This window comes from Podarcis melisellensis (assembly GCF_964234715.1).
Source record: "Podarcis melisellensis genome assembly, chromosome: 5".
Classification (NCBI taxonomy): Eukaryota; Metazoa; Chordata; class Lepidosauria; order Squamata; family Lacertidae; genus Podarcis; species Podarcis melisellensis.
The window spans coordinates 77,177,628-77,187,660 of NC_138537.1; positions in this window are offsets into that span (position 1 = coordinate 77,177,628).

Consider the following 10,033-nt stretch of genomic DNA (forward strand, 5'->3'; position numbering starts at 1 on the left):
AAAAAGGGGGATAGCACATATTTGCGTAACTGGTTGTACAATGGACAGCTGAAAATGGTATGTTCTACTATGTCTGGCACATTCAAAGAATACCTGCAATGTCTATCATTTCTGGGGATGTTTAAATACCTGCCCTTGACAAAACACAACTTGAAAAAAGAGACAATGCATGTATTTTTGTAAATTAAGAAATCTTTAATAAACATATTTTTTAAAAAAAGCTGAGGAAAAACGTTCAGTCAAGGCTAATATAAAGGCCCTGCGTTGGACTGGAATTATTAATTCTGAAATACAGTAAGTGACCCTGTTATTTGTTGTATTTAAACCATAAAACTTGGAGGAGAAAAAAAGATAAAATATATTTAAATGTACCCAAATGCTGGAGCCATGAGAGCAGCAAACAACCCCATAATTGCATTAACAGATAGGATGGTTATGAAGTTTGAAATGCAAGCTTACAGCTCTGTCGTGCCAGTTGGTTCCCTCTGCAGAAAAAAGAAAACCAAACCAACAACTTTATCAATTGTTCACACGGCTGTGTTCATCAGCAGAAAATAAATGAGTCTGTGCTTCGCACAATTTCTCCGCGGAGCAAGCTGGCTCACTGAAGTTTTTCAAATGAGATCAGAAGCGTAGGGTGGTGGGGAGATACCAAAAAAAGAAGTGTAGCATTCTGGAGCCCGGCTGACTCTTTAGCATTCCAGATGCCTCTGCTAGCATATTGCACAAGATTTGGGGATTTATCTATTGCTGCCATGTATATTATCAGAGCCCATTTAATAAGAAATTCGGCTCCTATTTTAGGCTAGATAATAAATAAAGGAGTGTGGGGATTTGAGGAGACAATAGCAGTATCTATTGCCATCGCTGTATCTCACAAATGGGAAAGGGAAAAGAGTTTTCTATTAAAAAGACCGAGCCCTTCAGGACTGCCACGGTTCCCCGTCTCACGACACAGCGATTTAAAACATAGTCGCTCTCAAATTTCAGCTGGGGGGAATTCAATGGGAACATAGGAAGTATGCGCATGGAACCAACCCTGGTCCACCTTGCTTAATAATTCTCTTTCTGTGTATGTACATGTTTTAAATGGACCTGTGGGTACCTGCTATGTTTTTGGGATGGGGAGGGAGGCAAGGTGCTCCATTTAAAAATGGTTCTGACAGATAGATTCCCAAATAACAACAACAACAACAGCAAGTTTTTCTTTGTATGATTTTATGGAATAGTTTTTTTAAGTTTCCAGTTTAACATCTCAAAACAAACATTTTCCATAGCACCAAATAATCAATGACTTCCCTCCTTCCCCTTCCATTTTAGTTGTCAATATCATTCCTGCATATTTTACTGTAACCATTTTGGTCTATTTTCCAATCTTACATCACTCTAATATTAATCAAACAGTGGAATTTATCTTACTGCTGCCAGTGTTTTCAACAATGTGCAGCTATTCTCCATATACGCGGCAAAAGCTTTCCACTCCTCTTTAAATGCATGTCCTACTTGTTCTCTTAAGCTAGACATCAAACCTATAAGTTCCGCATATTCTATCATCTTAAGTTGCCAGTCTTCCTTATGTGGGACCTAACTCACTTTCCATTGTTGGGCTAAGTTTTTATTTTTATGCCACCCATCTGACTGGGTTGCCCCAGCCAATCTGGGCGGCTCCTAACAAAAGAACAGTAAAAACACAATACAACATCACACACTAAAAACATCCCTGCCTTTAGATGCCTTTTGAAAATCACATAGCTGTTTGACATCTCCTGGGAGGGCCTTTTGTGTGATTCCTTGTGGCAGAGATGACTCAATAGCTTTCCTTTACCTCCCCTGTGATCTTTCTTAAAAAACACACACAAATATTTGGTTTTTCAACTTAAAGTTTTACAGAGATATATCAAACATAAACCATCAAAACAAGATTCCAAGGAATCTTCTGGACTTCCATCCTCCCCTATGTGGGTCCTATAATTAATCAGTTCCTCCCGCAGAAGTGGATCTGCACTTCATGCATTCACTGTTTTTGCAGTGTGGGGTGCATCTGTGCAGGGGAAATTGTTGTATGAGCATAGGCTGAGACCTAAGGATCCACATCACAAGGCAAGCCTATCCACATAGAGCAGGTTCCTCTCTGTAGGGGTGCCCCCAACATGTGAATAACAGCGGGCAGTGAGGCTCAGCAGAGACAAAATGTGGATATAACACATACCCTCCAACATTTCTCTGATGAAAATAGGGATATCCCATTCCATAATGATAATTGTACTATTTATACCCCACCATCTGAATGGGTTGCCCCAGCCACTCTGGGCAGCTTCCAACATATAAAAACCCCATAATAAAACAATTGATGCTGACGTTTAAAGCCCTAAACGGCCTCGGTCCTGTATACCTGAAGGAGCATCTCCACCCCCATCATCCAGCCCGGACTCTGAGGTCCAGGGCCAAGGGCCTTCTGGCGGTTCCCTCACTGCGAGAAGTGAGGTTACAGGGAACCAGGCAGAGGGCCTTCTCGGTAGTGGCGCCTGCCCTGTGGAATGCCCTCCCAGCAGATGTCAAGGCAATAAACAACTATATTACTTTTAAAAGACAACTGAAGGTGGCCCTGTTTAGGGAAGCTTTTAATGTCTGACACTGTATTGTTTTTAATATTTGGTTGGAAGCCACCCAGAGTGGCTGGGGAAACCCAGCCAGATGGGTTGGGAATAAATGAATAAATACTGTAAATAAATAAATAATAAAAATGTTAAAAAAACCTTCCCTATACAGTCAAACCTCAGTTGTCAAATGTAATCTGTTCCGGAAGACCGTTCAACTTCTGAAACGTTCGAGTTTCAAGGAATGGCTTCTGATTGGTTGCAATAGCTTTTTGCACTCAAGCGGAAGCTGCGTCGGACGTTTGAGTTCTGAGGAACGTTCGAAAACTGGAACACTTACTTCCGGGTTTTTGGCGTTCAGGAACTGAAATGTTCGGCAATGGAGCTGTTCAGATTCTGAGGTTTGACTGTACAGGATTGCCTTCAGATGGCTTGCGGGTCAGATAACTCCATACCCTCCAACATTTCTCCAATGATAATAGGGACAGACTAAAGAAAAGTGGGACTTTCCAGAACCAAATCTGGGACAGCTTCTCTAAATCAGGGATATCCCTGGGAAATAGGGACACTTGAAGGGTCTGTATGACAGTGGGGCGAGGTGAGAGATAGTTTTGCTTCACAGACATTTGTACAACTCTATACTATATATATATTTTTGTCAACCCTGGTTATTGAAATGCTTTGAGCTGTCCTCAAAATTCCTCAGCGTTTATCCAGAGAAGAACCTCTACATACGTTTCTAAAGTTTGTTTTAGGCAAAATCCAGTGACAATGTGGTGTCGTGGTGGTGTAAGTAAACACAATGAAATTTAACCGGTCTTATTTGAAACAGCTTCCCTTCACATTTCTGGGAGGTTTTACCAAGCAGCAAACTCTAAATTTGTGTTGAAATAGGTGTGTACTCTAGTTTTCTCCTTACATCGATCACTGTGTTTATTGCAGCTTCGTAAAGAGATTGCTGAGGAGAGGTCAAGGAAAGAGACATGATGTGACAACAAATATAGACACCCGGTTGTTTTCTATCACGAGTAACAAGAACAGGCTTGTTTTGTGTGCATTGACCAGTTTCTCTTTACAACCGTGAAGATGGGAAAATGATGCTATGTAGGGAGAAAACACTCCCCCCCCAAATGTTGCCTCTCACAAATCACCTCCCTCCTCTCTGTAGACTAACTACAATGGAAGGTTCAATAAGATCTGAGCAGAAGAAATAGGAACGGCACAACAACCATCTAAAAGTGAGAATCTCCCACAGGAGAATGCTGTGTAGACTTCATGAAACGGACATAAAAGCTTTCAGCAAAGCTTTGTAGTTTGCGGTCACGGTGGTGGTCGTCGGTAACTTTTGAGAAGAGCCACTTTCAAAACAAAACCCTGTTATTTGCGTCTGGGGAAAAGATGTTTGCACCCGATTCAGAGAGCAGAGCAGCTTTTCCTAGGCAGGTGTTCTGCACCGTCTAAGCCACTTCCATAGCACAAAGAGTGAAGGAAAACACCCGTTCTACAGTACCTTGCAGGATATAGCCCCTCCCACTGAGAATTAGGAGGTCACCCCAAAGGGTGTTCTCCACACAGGTAAAATTCCCCAGAAGCCTCCATGATACCACATGATACCTCTAGGATGACCTCTAGGGAGTATTAGAGGCTTTTGTTGGGTTGTGGACCCTTCCAAGTCTTTGATTCTAGGAAATAAATACAGTTAAACCTCAGAACTCGAACATAATGCATTCCAGAAGACCATTTGACTTCCGCAACGTTCGAGTTCCAAGGTGTGGCTTCCGATTGGCTGACAGCTAGGTTTTTGCATAGCGGAAGCCGCGTCAGACGTTTGAGTTCCGAAGAACATTAGAAAACCTTAACACTTACTTCCGGGTTTTCGGCATTTGGGAACTGAAACATTTGGCAATGGAGCCATTTGAATTCCAAGGTTTGAATGTATTGGTTAATAATCAGTTATCGGTTAATAATCAACTCCCAGAAGCAAGATACTGGACCAGATGTGATCCACTAAAGTTCTGTTTCTTCGGTGAAAATGTATACTTGTTGAAAAGGCTTGAAGATCTTTAACCGCAGTTGTGATCTGTCCGTCTACGGAAACCAAAAGATTAATACCTAAAGCAATTTGGAGGTCCAAAGGAAATAAAACATTCAGTGATAAATGGGGGAATTCATCTTGAGAGAGAGAGAGAGAGAGAGAGAGAGAGAGAGAGAGAGAGAGAGAGAGTCTGCAATCAGCTCTGATGATTATTGTAAGTGGTTTGAGATACTTAGATGGAAGGCGCTAAATGAAACACATTTCTAATAGTCATAAAGATCACTTAAGAGCACTTCATTTGTTAAGTAAAGTATCAGCGATACAATTTGTAGGGTGTTGAGCTCAGTTACACATATCCTTCAAGAGATGGCACTCTTTCCTCTTGCTAATTTCCCCACACTCGTTTACTTATTGCTGGACACCATAAGCTGATGGAGGTGCCATCCTACATGTTAGAAGGGAAGGGAAGGAGTTGACCCATCCAACAAAACATCTCATAGTAACTTCCCACAAAGAGCAGAGATGTCACTGTCACCATCCTGGCTCTGGTCCAACTTGAATAATTGTATCTCATCTCCAAATTATCCTCTGCCTTTTTTGTAGCTCTGTTTGACACACTCTTCGTCCTGCCCTAAACTGTTTTGTAAATTTGCTTAGCCTTCTTAAACAACTCCCATATTCCTATTGTGAAACGATAGCAGTTTACCAATAGGAGGAGGAGGCCCGGTTTACGAGTGCCAGAAGGACAGAAGTTCTCCTAGAAATAAGATATTATTATCAAGATGGCACGAAATTTTAAAAAGAATGGGAAATGTTTATTATGTATGTATTTGCAAAAGTCTTGTAAACAGATTAATACAATGGCAAGATTTTAAGAACACTTGTAATTTTAGAAATACTACAGGAACTTTGAGGTAAAAATTAATTTGAAGTAGAAATGATATACGGTTGAAAAGAAAAATTAAAGAACCAGGGGTGCGGGGAAGGGGGGAGTCACCGGATTCATAGAATCCCTTTTTATGGATTTGATATTGTTTTAGTGTATATTTTTCTTTGTTTGTGACTGTTATTGTACAGTGGTACCTCTGGTTATGAACTTAATTCCTTCTGGAGGTCTGTTCTTAAGCTGAAACCGTTCTTATGCTGAGGCACGCTTTCACTAATGGGGCCTCCTGCTGCGTGTGTGCCTCTGGTGCGCAATTTCGGTTCACATCCTGGGGCAAAGTTTGCAACCAGGAGCCGCTACTTCTGGGTTAGCAAAGGTCATAACCCGAAGCGTTTGTAACCAGAATTGTTCATAACCAGAGGTACCACTGTATTTGTTGTTGTAGTTGTTTTTCTTGAAAATTTAATAAAAATATTATTTAAAAAATAGAAACGGGCTCAGGCAACTTGCTTTCAGGCATCACTTACAACTAATCCAGAATGATGCAGCTAGACTAGTGACTGGGAGTAGCCACCGAGACCATGTAACACTGGTCCTGAAAGACCTACATTGGCTCCCAGTACGTATTTGAGCACAGTTCAAAGTGTTGGTGTTGACCTTTAAAGCCCTAAACAGCCTCGGCCCAGTATACCTGAAGGAGTGTCTCCACCCCCAGTCATCCATCCTGGACACTGAGGTCCAGCTCTGAGGGCCTTCTGGCGGTTCCCTCCCTGCGAGAAGTGAGGTTACAGGGAACCAGGCAGAGGGCCTTCTCGGTAGTGGCGCCTGACCTGTGGAACGCCCTCCCATCAGATGTCAAGGAAATAAACAACCACCTGACTTTTAGAAGACATCTGAAGGCAGCCCTATTTAGGGAAGTTTTTAATGTTTGATGTTTTATCATGTTTTTAATATTCTGTTGGGAGCCACCCAGAGTGGCTGGGGCGGCCTGGCCAGATGGTGATGATGATGAAACCAGCACCTACAGAGCATATCAATGATTCAGTGTGGTAGATCACAGGAAGATCACAGCTCATGTGTGCACATTTGCATGGAGCGATGCAGTAGGGATTGGTGGCAACCTACCTGGGCAGTCTGTGGGACCTTATTGATGGCCAACTTGGCACACTATTGGTTGTTCGCAACCTGTACAACCATCAGTATCCTGTTTGCAGTAGATCTTGAGTGGGGAATATGTGGTCCTGCAGATGTTGGACTCTTGTCTCCAGGCAGCCCCAGGCAGCATGGTCCATAGCCCAGGATGATGGAGCCAGAGCCTAAGAACAGGTTTCCCCATCCCTACACTAGACCAGTCTCAGGCAGAGGAAAGCATCCGTGAAAAAGGTCTCAGATCAGAAGGCTAAGCGAGTGGGAAACCCAGGAAAGGAATTATCCACTTAAGGAAGCTGTTGCTGTTCTCTCAAGGATGAAGGTTGGAACGGCTTGCCTAGAGCAATAAGATGTTAGCAGCTGTTCATTATGTGGGGAAGCAAATGGTTTGCCTAGAGCAATGAGATACAGGGGTCTTTTATGCCTTTTTTGCAGTTTGGCTGAAGTTTGAAAGAGGAAGAGGAGACAGGAGCTCATTAAAAGTGTTTGGTGAGGTGTCTTGAGGGATACTTCAGTGAGTATTTGCTTCCTTTAGACATGCAAAGGTCATTTGAACAATTCCAGCTTCTTGGGGAAAGCGAGGCTTTAAGAGGGATGCGGTAGCAGCTGCGGCAGAGAGGGAGGAAATGAAGGTATCTTAATAAACATATTAATTTAGCCATCATGACAATCACTGAATGATAGAGCGTCAAGTTGAGACGGCGTGTTTTCAGAGACATCCTGATCTCTTTATTCGGAGAAGCATGGGAAATTGGCGGCATACATGATGTGCCTACAGAATAAAGCCCAGGTTTTTTTCCTCCATTAGCTAACCCAATAAATGTCCTTGCTATTATTTGCTTTCATTCTGTTCCGCTGAGAGAAAAGACAAATCCCCTTATCCATGGATAATGAAACCTGCAGTTAAAAACTGTTAATGGACTGCCAGCTTCTAGTTATATTTCCATAGCGTAACAGAAATGGCTGAGATCAGAAGGCAAATTCATCCAAGGTGGCTCCTCAGGGACAGACATTCCATGTGTTTTCCTCATTGAGTTACATGCGGCAGGAGTTAGAATGTGAAAAACACAGCACATTTGAGGCCCGTGCATTTCATGAAAAGGGGAAGCTAATACACAAAATGCTAATTGCTGACTTCCATTTTGGGGGAAGGGACGTGGGTGGCGCCGTGGGTTAAACCACAGAGCCTAGGACTTGCCGATCAGAAGGTTGGCGGTTTGAATCCCCGTGACGGGGTGAGCTCCCGTTGCTCGGTCGCAGCTCCTGCCAACCTAGCAGTTCGAAAGCAAATCAAGTAGATAAATAGGTACTGCTCCAACGGGAAGGTAAACGGTGTTTCCGTGTAATTTTCTGGTTCACCAGAAGCGGTTTAGTCATGCTGGCCACATGACCCGGAAGCTGTACGCCAGCTCCCTCGGCCAATAAAGTGAGATGAGCGCAGAAACCCCAGAGTTGGTCACGACTGGACCTAATGGTCAGGGGTCCCTTTACCCTTTACCTTATTTTGGGGGAACTGATGGCCTCACTAACAAACAAACACCCATGATCTTGTTACAAGTTATGATAGCCATTTCACACACTCAGCGTCTGTCTCAGCAGTGGTAGGTGCCAAGATAGTGAGAAACTGCACACAAAATAGGCTATTTGGAGAGGGATACGAGGGCATTTTGGGGAAGGGCATTAGCTTAGTGGCAGAGCAGGTTCTTACCTATGCTTACTGACTCCTTGGGTTTGCATTTCCCCCCACATCTCTTTTCAGTGCATTACAGTAGTACCTTGGTTCTCAAACTTAATCGTTCTGGAAGTCCGTTCCAAAACCAAAGCGTTCCAAAACCAAGGCACACTTTCCCATAGAAAGGAATGCAAAACGGATCAATCCATTCCAGCCTTTTAAAAACAACCCCTAAAACAGTAATTTAACATGGATTTTACTATCTAACGAGACCATTGATCCATAGAGTGAAAGCAATAATCAATGTACTGTACTATAAAATAAATAAGAGAGCATTGTAGATGATTAAAAAATAAATTCTTACCTGCACTGTTGATAGTCATTGTTTGCATTTCTGCAGTCACACAATCAATCAATCAATCAATCAATCAATGCATCAGTAGCTGAATTGGGTTCCACAAAGTCACAAAAACAAATTAAGTGAAAAAGCCTCAAAAACAAAAACGCAAAATAAATAGCAAAAAGAAAAGCGCCAAACTTAATCCATTCCGGAAGTCTGTTTGACTTCCAAAATGTTTGAAAACCAAGGCACAGCTTCTGATTGGTGCAGGTGCCCCGGAAACAATAGCCAACAACTGCATTCAATGTTCAGCTTCCGAAAAATGTTTGAAAACTGGAACACTTACTTCTGGGCTTTCAGTGTTTGGGAACCAAGGTGTCTGAGAAGCAAGGTACCACTGTACTTGATTTAGGCTTAGGCTTTGACCAATGATTTATTCATCTCCACTGCCTTTGACTTGCTAAGGGTCTAACGGTGAAGGCCGCCTGCTAAAATATTCCTGCTAATTTCAACCCAATGTTATGTTGGGAAAATGGAAGGGGAAAGAAGAGACAGATAATATAACAAAAAGGCCATCTATGACACGGTTGGCAGAAGCCGGAGAATAAATAATGGATGAAACCTGCCTTGCGTAAGTATCGGTTGCATGAAAAGACTCAGGTGGGTTTTCAATTTTTAAACTTGCACGAAGTTTCTTATACACAAAGATCTGCAGGGATTTGAATCAAAGATAAATGTCCGTGTAAGGAAAGGCGAGTGTGAAAAAAACAAAACATTGCTAAGATGACAAAACTACCCAGGGTGGATCACTTTTCCACATCTGCTGAGGTGCATGGAATCTGTATTCTTTTTGTAGGAAAACAAGATTTTCCTTAACTCTTAAGAGTTCAGTCTGTGACACAGGAACATGGGAAGTTGCCTTCCACTAAGCCAATATGGCTCAGTATTGTCTGCCCTGACTATTGGCCAACTGCTCTCCATGGTTTAAGACAGGGGACATTCCCAGCCTTACCTAGACACTGAACCTGGGAACTTCTACATGCCAAACAGATGCTCTAGCCTTTCCCAAATGTTCTTTTTTATTGACCCCCTGCTTCAGCTACATGCAAATCTCACAGTGACCCTTCAACCCTTCCCCAAGTATGTGAACAAGCTCAGCAGTAGATAAAGAGACTTTGCTTTTGGCCGAGTCTCAAACATGTTTTATTCTTGGATGTCTCTGAAACTTGCCCTGCTCTTTCTCATAGAATCGCAAGTGTTCAGAGTTTGGAGGGACCTTCCTTAAGAGGTCCTCTGATCCAGTCCTGTGCTCAGCGCAGCACATATGCAGCACAATGCAGTCACCACTCTCCTT